Source organism: Helianthus annuus, chromosome 4, assembly GCF_002127325.2.
Source record: "Helianthus annuus cultivar XRQ/B chromosome 4, HanXRQr2.0-SUNRISE, whole genome shotgun sequence".
Taxonomy (NCBI): Eukaryota; Viridiplantae; Streptophyta; class Magnoliopsida; order Asterales; family Asteraceae; genus Helianthus; species Helianthus annuus.
Window position 1 is genome coordinate 37,573,087 of NC_035436.2, and position 14,081 is coordinate 37,587,167.

Sequence of the window (14,081 nt, forward strand, 5' to 3'; positions counted from 1 at the left end):
TTTCTTGTAGTGTGTTGCGTTTATTTCACAGAAGGCCGTTATTTGAATTAAAACACAATAAGTCATTTCCAAGAGATGAAAAGACGTAAATAATTATATAATGTAATTTTTTTAATTCTAACAACATTGTAACTTTGTAGGTCCACTTGGAGGATAAAGAAACCTCCTTTCTTGTTGTTAGAACACAAATACAAGTACAGAATCCTTGTAAGAATGCAACAAAGCAAAGTATAAAGCACACACGTAACCAAAGATTCACTATCTGGATTAAATGGAAGAGAACACTTACAAACACATACACACAGTGTTTACAAACTCACCAAGCTCTCTTAGACTGTTCTGCACACATATGCTGCCTTATATAGAACCCCAACCCAGTAACATCACGAAGAATGTTACTGGACCCACGAAGAACTACAGCCCACGAAGAACTAGGTTCTTCGTTGATCAGTCCACGATAAACCCTTCAGTACACGAAGAAGGTTCTTCGTGATGACCATATCCCACGAAGAATAGGTTCTACGTGGGAGGCTACAAACAACAAACATAAACACAAATGTGCAGCAAATAGTTAAGGATTAAGCCAAACACACGCAGACTTGCATACATGCAACTGCATTAACAACTATTACATATCAAACTATGAACATGTGGTACCAAGTCAAGATAGGAGGATATCTTGACTTGGTCGACTAGACCAAAAATGTACAGACTTGATAAACCAAAAGATCGTTCATTACATTACATCGTAAACATAATAAGAATAAGCGACAGACACAAAAACTGCATCAACAAACTCCCCCTTGGCTGTTGCTTAGTCTTCAGTCTTCGGTCTTAATGAGCTGCTTCCGACCACGAACTTCCAGCATGAATTCCCCAATAGTAACAATAACAAGCGACACGTTTAAAGCATAAAGCCTGACTTGCATCCTTGTCTTCATAAAATATATCATGATGAAATAACCTGCCAATATCGGCAGCTGATATGTTGAGTATCCACATCGGATCGAGAATACAGAAGTTTTCTTTGTCATTTCTGAAGACGATAACTGCCTCGTGCGTATCTGAATCATAACACCAAAGAGCCATGTTCGCGAGAATGTTTTGTTCCATCGGCATTAGTGGAAACTTATCCAAAACCTTCACCGGCTTGTACACGAGTCTTTATCGAGCCGTGTTGGTTGCTGGATCCAATGTGAACTTGATCTGCTCATACATAGAGAACTGTGGCTTGTATAATTCATCTTTCCAACCCTTTCTTTGCTCAATCCTCAACTTTCGAGCAAACAGCTTAGCACCTTCAAAGTTTGATCGGTTAATGAGCTCCAGCTATGCTAACGCTGCTACATCGTAAAACGGTAAGGTAAGAATACTCAGAAGCGACTTGAAATACTGAATTCCATATTCTCGCTTCTCAGCAACACAATGAATCTCTTTAACAAACATCCATCTGAGTATTCTTCCCTGAGGACGACCCTTTTCGTACTTCATGTTATCAAATTGTACGACAAGAGGGGCTGGTTTTGTGGTATTTGAGAGGAAGTTCTTTCTCCATTCTTCAAATGAATCAGCTGGAACATCAGATGAGTCTCGATTCTTCAATCATTCGTCGATCTCATCCATGTTATCTTTCAACCAGTCTTCATCGAATGGATTGAACTCAGTACCGTCTTCTCTTATGTATTTCGATTTCTTGCATCGCCTTTGAACACTATTTCATTAAGACCATCCAAGTTTGTTGCTTCGGGTTCACTTGGAGTCTCGTCAATTGTAGAATCATCGACTACCTTCATATCAGTTAACCTCAAAATCTGTTCATCTGTCATCTCGGAAATAAACTCTCCGTCTTCTAAGTCTTCTCGACTAATAGTAGGGCATGCTTGCAAGGCAATATCAGCTGAGCTTGACGCTATATTTTCACCAGCTATTGAGCTTTCAGGAGGACACACTTGCAAAGAAATACCACTTTCTAACTGATCTAGATCATCCTTTGAACCACCTGAAGTGCCTTGAGTTCTCTCAATCTGCTGAGGCTAATAAACAATGATCTGAGTTGAAGCAGATGCCCCTTGTGGCTCAGAAGAGGATGACGCATCAGGATTACCTTGGTCTCCGCTATCATGATCATGCTTCCGCTGAATTTCTTGTTCTTTGCATCGATCAGACCATAAGATGTTCACCCTTTTTCAGCTTATCTTGAAGGCAGTCTTAATATTGAAACCATCCACCAGAGTGGTGTTCCTTCTATCATACCAATTCTTCATGAAGTCGTGCCTTTCAGCCAGTCGATCTGCAGATTGTTTCACGACAATACTTTGTTCTTTCACTCTGTTCAGCTCAATACCGCGAGCATTGTCAGCCGCCCGCATTCGTAACAACTGCCTTGCTCGTTCATCATCGGCAACTTTCAGACTTTCATTCTCAGCTCGGAGTTGTATGATTTCAGCCTGTTATTTGCTCACAGTTTCCTTTAGCTTATTAATCTCCATTTGATGAGTAATCACTGTGTTTCTATTTGCCACCATAAACTCCGAATGTCGATTGATTTGTTCTGCAGCAGCTTGTAGTTGTGAAAAGAGAAAGTTTACCTTTTCATTCGTGCCATTTCCGAGAACATTCTGCCACGGCGTTCTAAGTTCGTTTGAACTTCATAACGTGAGCGTAATCACGATGGTTATAATCTCTTGTGACTATACCTATTGATTACCACGTTATTTAGGCGTAGTGACGAGTCATAGTTTCAGTCAAAACGCGTATTCATGCATATTTTGCAACCAAACTATTCTTGGGTATCAAGACCCTTTGTCTTGATATCAAACTTGTTTTCAAACTTCGTTAAACATGTTTCAACATGTTTAACTCGTCACTTTTGGATTAATGCCTATATAGGGTCGTAAGATAAGCGGTCTAAACAACCGCTTAAACTTTCGAACCCGACCGTTTGGTCGATCATTAGGATCTGACCAAACATGTTTTGTGACCATAGTTGTATAGGGAATAACCTTCCGAGGTTATACCTTATGGTCACTTCGTTTAAGTAGTTGTATGATAGGTAGTTTATATGCCTTAGGTAAATGACCAAAATGCCCTTTTTACGCGTAAATTTATTTTAAGCATATGTAACCTAAATTTTTACATCTAAACTGATTAGGAAACATTATTAGACATGTTAAGGCATATAATACTTTTCATAGGACTAGTTAGGCGGTCCGAGCGCGTTTTACGCGAACGACGTGTTAAAGTAGCGTAAGCTACCTAAACGAGTCGTAATGGGTCGTAAGCACTTAGGTTAGGTTTTGTTTTAGTATGTAGGCTTTGTTAAACCATGTCATATGAGTTCCTATACTCATTTAGTTTATGAAACCTCATCCTATCCGATCTTCCGATTTAGGTCCGGTTTATTAACATAGTTACCTATATTAGGTGTCGTTTGATTCCGTGATCCCTCTAGCATTGCTTGGTTGTTATCGAAAGACTTCTAAGCATTATCAAGTGAGTACATAGTCCCCTCTTTTGCTATTTTTAAACTGTTTTGGGGTGATACACATGTGCCTACTTGTTACTTTCATGCTTTTCATGCTTTTATATCATATACTTGCTATGTTCATTAGTACGTAGATAGTACATGATTTCATTATGTTTTGCTATGTATGTTCACTTAGCATGCTAGCACATTGATTTTTGTATATTACATTTTGTTGCATATGCTCATCCAGTATATGGACACATTGTTTTACATTTTCAACTATTTGAAGCTGTTTGATCTATATGAATTATTTGAACTGTTGGAACCGTTTGTAACTGTTTGATTTATGTGAACCGTTTGGAACTGTTTGAACCGTTGGGTTAGGGAAGCGATTAGGTAACGGGGCGGGTATAAGGTGTTAAAAGCATGGTGGATACGCCGCTGGTATTTCCTATATATAAGTTCTTTTAACACATTATATATCGTTGCGTTATCTAGATCACTTGGGCAAAGGTTATCAAAACAAAGTTATATTACAAGGTTTTTCTAACAATATAAACCATTCAAGTTTTATTACAAAAACAATTTATGATTTGGGTTTACAAAACAAATGTTTTGAGTTAAGATTCATGGCATAGAGATTTTATAAATTATAACTACACTGTTTTGACTTAGCTATTTCAATTTACATTACAAACATTTTTTAAAACTTGGTTTTCTAATTATCAATAAACAAAGTTGTTCAAGTTATTTCAACATATAAACGAGCCATGAATCTGACACTCACATAAAACCTATGTACTCGTCGGCATTTTTATGCTGACGTATTTTCACATGTGTTTCAGGTACCATAGTTACCATAGTTGGTGATGTTTGATGATGATATTGATGCATGCTCACATACGAACGGACGAGGCCTTAGTGACTTAATAACAATAAAAGTCTATTTGTTCATGTTTTGTTTCTAATTTCAATGCAATGTACTACATTTAATTCAATAAAACAGAACTTCAATCCATGTGTTATGAAACAATGATTCTGTTACGACACTCCCCGATGTTTCCGCCATGATTTGTTGTTTTACGTGGTCGGGGTGTGGCAATTTGACACTTTGAGCAATCTCGTTATTCTGCCCGACTCTTATCCTATTGCAATCTAATCAGGCTAATTCTAAAAAGAGCTCCCTTTGATCCAATAACAGTTGCGACTGTTAAGCAATCACTGTGAGTATACTCGATCCCCTTTTACTTTAAACTTTTGGGGTGCAACATGTATTCTATGAAACTGAAACTTGAATCTTTTGAAACTTGAACTCTATCCTATGTGAACATGAAACCTGTGATTCTTGATTCTTGATTTTGTGATATGTGACGCTTAATCCAGAGTGTGTAGTTCCGCCTTAACAATAGTAGCGCTATAGGAGATGCACCTCTCCCATTATTCTCGGGGGGTATTGTTAGGAGGATTCTAGTTTACCATGAGTCTTGGGTAAACACTAAAGCATCGGGATACTTGGGCTATCACTGCGTGGACTGCGACCCTAGCACAGCTGAAACCATTTTTATTGCTTAGACTGTGGATATGAGTTGTTTTAATCGATTATTCTATTATCAAACTTGTATACTAGCCAATACTTTTGTATTGATATTTTAATATATGTTGCAGGCTAATAGGTTGCTTTGGGAAGCATGGAAACCAAGCTAGGAGATGCCTAGAAACGTCACCTAGATAATTTAGACTTTTGAACAATTTGAACAATTTATGATCTGGGTTGTACTTTCATGTTTTGTGATGATGTTTGTTAGAAAATTTTGCATGAAATCTGTTAACTTATATTGAAACAATAGTGTTATGGAATTCTCATGAGCAGTCTGAACGTTTAGTGCTCGCACCCCGATGTTTCCGCCATCGGTTGGGGTGTGACATCGTCCAGTTTGAACCCTAATCCTGCTGCAAACTCTTCGGGATTAAGAGGTACAAATGGTTCAAAACGTGGCATTTCCTCCTCGTCAGGCAACTTGGTATAATTGTGTCTCAACGGAGGTGGACACGATTTATACCTAATGCACTTAACATCTCCTTTCAGCTTTTGAACCTCGATGATCTGATCAAGCACATATCGGGAGTTAGAATAACTCTCCAATTTGAGCTTGATCGCATCATGCTCGCATTTGGCAATGGCTAACTCCTTTTTTGTTTCTTCAATGATATTAATATAGTTATTAATACCCGTTTGCTTGTGCAAAACTCTTTTTGTTAATTCAGACACACTTTTCTTAGGCGTTTCAATTACAGATTTGAATTCTTTTTCATTGTGAGTTAAAGCCATATTTGCCTCCTTGCATTTCGAAAGACCAACTACCAACCCTTGATTGTGACTAGTAACTACTTCAAGCTTACGTTTCAATTCTACACAATCATTGCATACACCATGAGTTTCAGTGTGTACCTAACTAGTCGAAGCTGCAACATTTACCATAAAGGCAGTTTGATAAGAAAAAGATCCATCCACGGTGAAGAATTTTTCCATTTCCTTGGATGCAACTTCAGTGTCACACCCCGACCGTGTAAAACAACAAATCGCGGCGGAAACGTCGAGGAGTGTTGTAACAGAATCATTGTTTCATAACACATGGATTAAAGTTTTGTTTTATTGAATTAAAAGTATTACATTGTATTGAAATTAGAAACAAAACATGAACAAATAAACTTTCATTGTTATTAAGTCACTAAGGCCTCGTCCGTTCCTATGTGAGCATGCATCAATATCATCATCAAACATCACCAACTATGGTACCTGAAACACATGTGAAAATACATCAGCATAAAAATGCCGGCGAGTACATTGGTTTTATGTGAGTGTCAGATTCATGGCTCGTTTATATTTTGAAAATTACTTGAACACCTTTGTTAATTGATAATTAGAAAACCAAGTTTTGTAAAAAGGTTTGTAATGTAAATTGAAGTAACCAAGTCAAAACAGATTTGTTTTATAAAACCTCGATGCCATAGAACTTAACTCAAAACATTTGTTTAACCCATATTGTAAATTGTTTTTGAAATAAAACTCGAATGGTTTATATTGTTAGAAAAACCTTGTAATATAACCTTGTTTTGGTAACATTTTCCCAAGTGATCTAGATAACGCAACGATATATAATGTGTTAAAAGCACTTATATATAGGAAGTACCAGCGGCGTATCCACCATGCTTTTAACACCTTATACCTGCCCCGTTACCTAATCACTTCCCTAACCCAACGGTTCAAACAGTTCCAAACGGTTCACATAAATCAAACAGTTACAAACGGTTCCAATAGTTCAAATAATTCACATAGATCAAACAGCTCCAAACGGTTCAAACAGTTCAAAATGTAAAACAATGTGTCCATATGCTGGATGAACATACGCAATATACGAAAATCAATGTGCTAGAATGCTAAGTGAACATACATAGCAAAAACATGGATAAAATCATGTACTATACGTGTACTAATGAACATAGCAAGTAGGTGCTATGAAATCATGAAAAGCACGAAAGTAACAAGTTGGGACATGTGTTTCCCCCCAAAATGTTTGAAAATGGTAAAAGAGGGGACTATGTACTCACTTGAGATTGCTCAACTTGGAGGATCAGATAGAATGAGGTTTCGTAAACCAAATGAGTATATAAACTCATGTAGTATGGTTTAACAAAGCCTACATTCTAAAACGGAACCTATCCTAAGTGCTTACGACCCATAACGACCCGTTTAGGTAGCCTATGCTACTTTAACGCGCCGTTCGCGTAAAACACGCTCGGACCGCCTAACTAGACCTATAACAAGTATTATATGCCTTAACATGTCTAATAATGTTGCCTAATTAGTTTAGATGCCAAAATTTATGTTACATATGCTTAGAATGAAATTAGGCGTAAAAAGGGCATTTTGTTCATTTTTCCTAAGGTATATAATTACCTATCATACAACTATCTAAAAGATGTGACCATAAGGTATAACCTCGGAAGGTTATTCCCTATACAACTATGGTCACAAAATGTGTTTGGTCGGATCCTAATGATCGACCAAACGGGTCGGGTTCGAAAGTCGAAGCGGTTGTTTAGACCGCTTATCTTACGACCCTATATAAGCACTAATCTAAAAGTGACGAGCTAAACATGTTAAAACATGCTTAACTAAGTTAGAAAACTGGTTTTGATACCCAAGAATACTTTGGTTGCAAAATACGCATAAACGCGCATTTTGACCGAAACTATAACTCGTCACTACTCCTAATCAATATGGTAATCAATAGGTATAGTCACACGGGACTATAACCATCGTGATTACGCTCACGTTGCGAAGTTCAAATGAACTTCGTGTTGACCATTGACCGATCAAAGCAGAAAGTCAAACATTGTTTGACTTTTATGCTTAAAACGCATAAAAGAATAAAAGAAACTTACAACGGGTCCAAGCAATGAAGATATTAATCTAAATGTTCTCAGGTATGAGGTTTTGGAACCTCAACTTAGAGAAATTCAGATCAATTGTGAGGAACAAGAAATGAAAGCTTGGGTATTTATAGGAAACCCATAACCGTTAGGATCGTTCCTCGTAAACCGTGCTTGAATCATGACCCTGAAACAATGTGTTTAGTTTATAAATAAAACAATGTTCACAATTCTGATGTACAAATGTAGTTACATATGTGTATGGCATTCCCCTACGATACCTACACCAAAGAACTATGTTCTTTAAACAAACTACTCTTGTAATTCTCCTATTCATGTGATCGCTCATGATTTCCTCGAAAATTCTAAGTACTCGTTTCATTCTAAGAAACGAAGTACAGAATATAAGTGACAATTTTAGACGATTACTCAAAATGTCACTTTAATCCTTGGTAAGATAACTAAGGGTATTTTTCGATCCCATGCCCATATCATTACATTCTAGTTTTATAACAACATGCAGAATATATATTTTTCAAAAACAACCGTCATGATTTTAAAATATTTCATATAGTTTGAAAACAATTTTAACACAATATATTTACTTAATATATCAAATGCATGATTTCAAAAGAATCATCCATGTTTTCAAAAACCTTATACATAATTTCAAAATTCATCTCGCATGATTTTAAAACATCTTAAAAATATACTTACCTAATACACCTACCACATGATTTCAAAAGTATTACGTAAGGTTTTAAAAATATTAAACACATTTCTAAAAGAACCCCACGCATAGTTTTCAAGAATATTATGCTCGTATGATTGACTTAACATACGTATGTCGGCTTGGCATATCTAGCGTCTCAACTTCATGAGAATTCTACCTCGTATTTTGACTTAAGCACATCTAGTGCAAGGTTTCAAAACATCTTCTGCTATTCAAGTAACAAAATCCATAGAGGATCTTCTTATCTTCACAATTAGGTCCTTGTGGATGATTATCACTCAAATCGGAGTCCTTAATTGAATTCATTGTATACTTTAATACGTACATTACGATTCAATAAGGACTAAGCTATATAAAGTATATTTAGGGCATATTTAACTTATGATCAAGTTCCAGAATGTCTGTTATCATTCGATTCAGTATACTTTTGCAGTTTGACGCAAATAGTCCCTATGATCGAATAAACTTGATTTCGCCACACCAAACCCTCCAAAACTTTTTTATAAGTTATGTAAAGGTTATTTAAGGTATGTTAAGCCTATGTCACTGTTCCGGGGTGTTTGTCTCGTTAAACTGATTATGTTTACGTATCAGTTCGTGTATAACCTTCCAGAAAGCGATTTAAAGCTCGAAATCAAACAAGAATTGATATGTGCAAATGATACACATATTTATACAAATCCCAAGTATGAAACACAATATTTCATTGATCTGGTATTTGTTTGAGGGTCGCAGAGGCACAGATGTCACATTCAGCTTTCCTTATCAACACAGGTTTCTGACTTTTTAGCTCCTCAGCTTCTTTCAGTTCCTCAGCTTCCTTCAGCAAACTGTCAACCTCAGGCATCAAGATTTTCCTTTACATCTGAATCTGAACCATAACCACCCGCATTTGAGCTTTCCTCATCCGAACTACCGCTATACCCAGAACTGTCATCATCTTCAGAAAACTCCTCTCTGTGAACATGTTTGATATACTTGATGATTTTAGCATAACAAGCAGTTCCTCCATTTCCTTCATTTCCCTCATTTCCCAGTTGAACTGATAAGTCAATCCTTCATCTGCATGAACTACTAAGACCCTGTTTGAATTTGAAGGCCCCGACTGGTTTGAGTTACCGGGTTGTTGACTGCTACAATGCACCTTTCATTGTTCACTTGATTTGCGTTGGATGAGCTTGATTGGTTTCGGAAAGGATTTTGATTTCTTTGTCTGCTGGGTTGAGTGTATTCCCATTTGAAGTGACATTTCTCACCACAATTGAAGCACGTAACTGCAACCTTATCAAAACCATACTTAGTATCCCTTTTACTCTCCAAGCTTGTTCTACCCGTTCTTCTCATGTAGTCCTTAGCTCTTCTCACCGCACTTGCAAACACCCATTTTATATCCATAAGTTCCATTTCCTCCCTGTCTATTTGTTGATAGTCTTCATCTGTCAAATTAATGTTTCCAATCGGATCGGCGACTAATCCACAATAAGCACTCACCATTGTGTTTAGAAGTTCTATATGTTCCCGAGCACCTTCCACACTGACTTTGGTGAAGTTTGAGGTATCAAATCTGACAGTGTTGGGGTTTGAATGTTGAGAGTTGTTGTTGCCATAAAAGGCTTGTTGAGGAGCTGGTTGAGAGGTGTTGTTGGGTTTGTTGTGGAGCAGCTTGTGGAAAAGGAAGATAGGCTTTCGGATCGAATGATTGCCCATAAGGGTCTGTAAGAGGACCAAAAGATTGAGCTAGCTTGGGTGGTGTTAGATAGGCTTTTGGGTCAAATGGTTATCCATAAGGGTTTGTATTTGACACAAACGCGGTTTGAAGTTCGGTTGCTATTGCTACTAACTCCGGTGTTAATACCTCCAAAGTATATCTCGGGGTTTTAGGGAACTGGAATTCGTTTTGCCTTTCGAATTTCTTCTTCATCCTTGTTCTCAGGCTTTTGAACGAATCCATAAATACTAAGCATATCTAAAACACCGGTATGCTTTAGCAAGTCAATGAATTGACTCCACTTGGGTGCTAAAGCATCAGCAAAACACATAACCATTTCTTGTTGGGTAGCAGTAACCCTGTATGAGTCCATATCACTAAGAAAATGATAGTACCGAGTAGCCATGTCATATAGTGTTTCATTTTCCATGAACAGAAATCATTTAAACTCCTTCTTTAACAAATCATGAGGAATCTTTCTTGTTGCTGCATTTCCTTCTCCTCTAGCTTCCAAGACGTCCCACAAATTCTTTGTACTGGTACAATACACGAATTGATGATAAATATCCTTATGAAGTGCTTGAGTAAGGATAGCAAAGGCTTTCTTCTCAAGATCATAAGCCTTCTTATCATTATCGCTCATTCCCGCCAAAATAAGTGGATTGGAACCTGCTTCTTCGAGAGCTACATTGTACGGTGTAGTAAAGCATGTCCACAATTCGGTATTTTGCCCTAGAACGTACGTATGAAAATGACCTTTCCATGTTGGATAGTCGTTCATGTGACTTAGCTTTGGTGGACGATTATTGCTTCCCGTTTCACTCTCGCTTAAGAGAAGATTTTGAATGCTATGATTCTGATTAGCAACACATGCCCATTGATGAGCGGTAATCTCTTGTTTGGGCATTAATCCCTTGATCCATTGTGAAGGATCTTGGCTTGTACTCGAGCTATTACTCCAATCCCAAGGATTCGTACTCATTTTTTATTATTGTTTTAAAATAAGTACTTGAAAAATTGAAATAACTAACAATGATTGAAATATAAACCTTCTGTTAAAAAGTGTCTAACTATTGGAGTCACGAAAAACTATACCACGAAGAACTATACTCCACGAACAACCTATTTCAACGAACAACCAGGTTCTTCGTTGACAATGGTTCTTCGCAGTGGTGGGTTCTTCGTCGGAGGCCAACTCACGAAGAATGGGTTCTTTGTCGGAGGCCAACTCATAAAGAATGGGTTCTTCGCCATAGGTTCTTCGTCGATGATGTTTTACCCAAAAAGGTTCTTCGTAAAATGGTTGGTGAAAAGTTACTATAAAAGACAGAATCTTATCCCTACAATTTAGAAAGTTTTTAGGTGAATGACTCAAAGTGGTTAACAAACAATCATTCGACAAATTCAATTTTTGAAAAAGTACAAGAATATCCTTCAACAAAAGGAATATTCCGGTGAATTCTCCGGTCAAACCCTTTGCCGGAAAAGTTGTCGAGCCAAAGTCTTGAAAGAAATTTCAAAAAAAAACCGTATTTTAGCATGTTTCCATGTATTTTAACAAGGTTTTTGTAAAATTTTTCAGCCAAACAACAAGATTTCTTAAGTTTTCAAGCCATTTCTAACAAAAACTCAAATATCTTGTTTCAAGCTCAAGAACACTTCCAAGATGCTTCACAACTTTCTCAAGCAACTCACTATGCTTGGTTTTCAACAAGAAAGAGAGCCAAAGCTCTGATACCACTTGTAGGTCCACTTGGAGGATCAAGAAACCTACTTTCTTGTTGTTAGAACACAATTACAAGTGCGGAATCCTTGTAAGAATCCAACCAAAGCAAAGTATAAAGCACACACTTAACTAAAGAGTCACTATCTTGATTAAATGCAAGAGAACACTTACAAACACATACACACAGTGTTTACAGACTCACCAAGCTCTCTTAGACTGTTCTGCACACATATGCTGCCTTATATAGAACCCCAGCCCAGTAACATCACGAAGAATGTTACTGGGCCCACGAAGAACTAGAGCCCACGAAGAACTAGGTTCTTCGTTGATCAGTCCACGAAAAACCCTTTGCACGAAGAAGGTTCTTCGTGATGACCATATCCCATGAAGAATAGGTTCTTCGTGGGAGGTTGCAAACAACAAACATAAACACAAATGTGCAGCAAACAGTTAAGGATTAAGCCAAACACATGCAGACTTGCATACATGCAACTGCATTAACAACTATTACATATCAAACTATGAACATGTCGTACCAAGTCAAGGCAGACTCGATAAACCAAAAGAGCGTTCATTACATTACATCGTAAACATAATAAGAACAAGTGACAGACACAAAAACTGCATCAACAAATTTTTTGATCAAATTATTTATTAACTTGATTTAATACTACCAGACTTGTAAATCAAGGTAATAGACCCCGAAAACCAAAATGGTAAAGAATAAATCCTGAATTTGTCACTTCTTTATAATAACTTGGCGTAAAGAATAGGGTAGAAACAACAAGGCCCTTATTATGTCAACATGAAAGTGGTGTCTATTTCTAACTTTCCATTGGCCAAGTGAAAAGTGAAGGAAGTTCCAATAGAAAGAAAACAAGGCACTTAAAATATCAACATCCCTTTCAGATGCCTATTTATTTTTTTTAAACGGCAAAAACTTCTATATAAAATATAGAAAACGGGCCAGCAAGAAACTGTGACCCAATATTACAAGATTACATCACAAATGTTAAAATTAATCCACCTTTCCCACTCAAGATTACAAAAAATTGATCTACCTGTAACAAAGAGAAAAACATTTTATTTGATAGAATTAGCTGTTTGATTGAAGTGCATTTGCCGCTCATTGAAAGTTTTTTTTATTTCGCGCTTTCCATATCTCCCACGCCGTAACTTGAATCACGACCCCTATTAATTTCTTCCAAGTCTTCGATCCATTCGTCTCAACCGCAGTCGCCAAAATCTCTTGAACCGTAGTCGGCTCCTCCGAAAAAGGAGGCTTTATCCGATTGAAAATTGACCACCAAACTGATTTTGCAAAGATGCCTATTTATGTTGACCACTTTGTTTTGGTTTTCGTTCAACAATTCTCGTTATTTAAAAACAGATTCCTTACATCAAGGCCATGAGCTCAAGGACTGGGATGAATTGATTTCATCAAACAATGTCTTCTATTTGAAGTTCTTTACCTTTGGCACCAGGGTGTATCCTTATTTAGACGTATTCTACAGAAACAAACAGTCAACTCTCCTTATACGGAGGAATCAAGTATAATATTCAAAAACAAGCAAATCAGATACCTGTATAATTGGGATGACTAGTAACATGGCATCTGATGACGTCAGTAATACCGCAGTTTGGGTAGCATAAAGCGAATGCGGATTCACATTGGCTTAGCAACTCCACAATAGATTGGAGAGTAAGATGCGAGTATAAATGTTTTATAATGGCTTAATTATAAAAAATGATTAGTCATATTTATAAGAAATGTTTCTTGAGCTAAAACTTTAGAAACATGCCTCAAAATTTGGAATCACAAGTAAAATCCCATTGTTATGGAAATGGGTTTGAAAAGTATATATTAAAATGACTTATGTTACGCTTACATATGTTACGATTATCATATTACTATTTGAAGTGGCTTTAGTTACTGTTAGATATGGTATGGTTATCATATATTTACTATATTTGATTGGAAAAGCTAACATCTATCACGGTCGAATATATATGA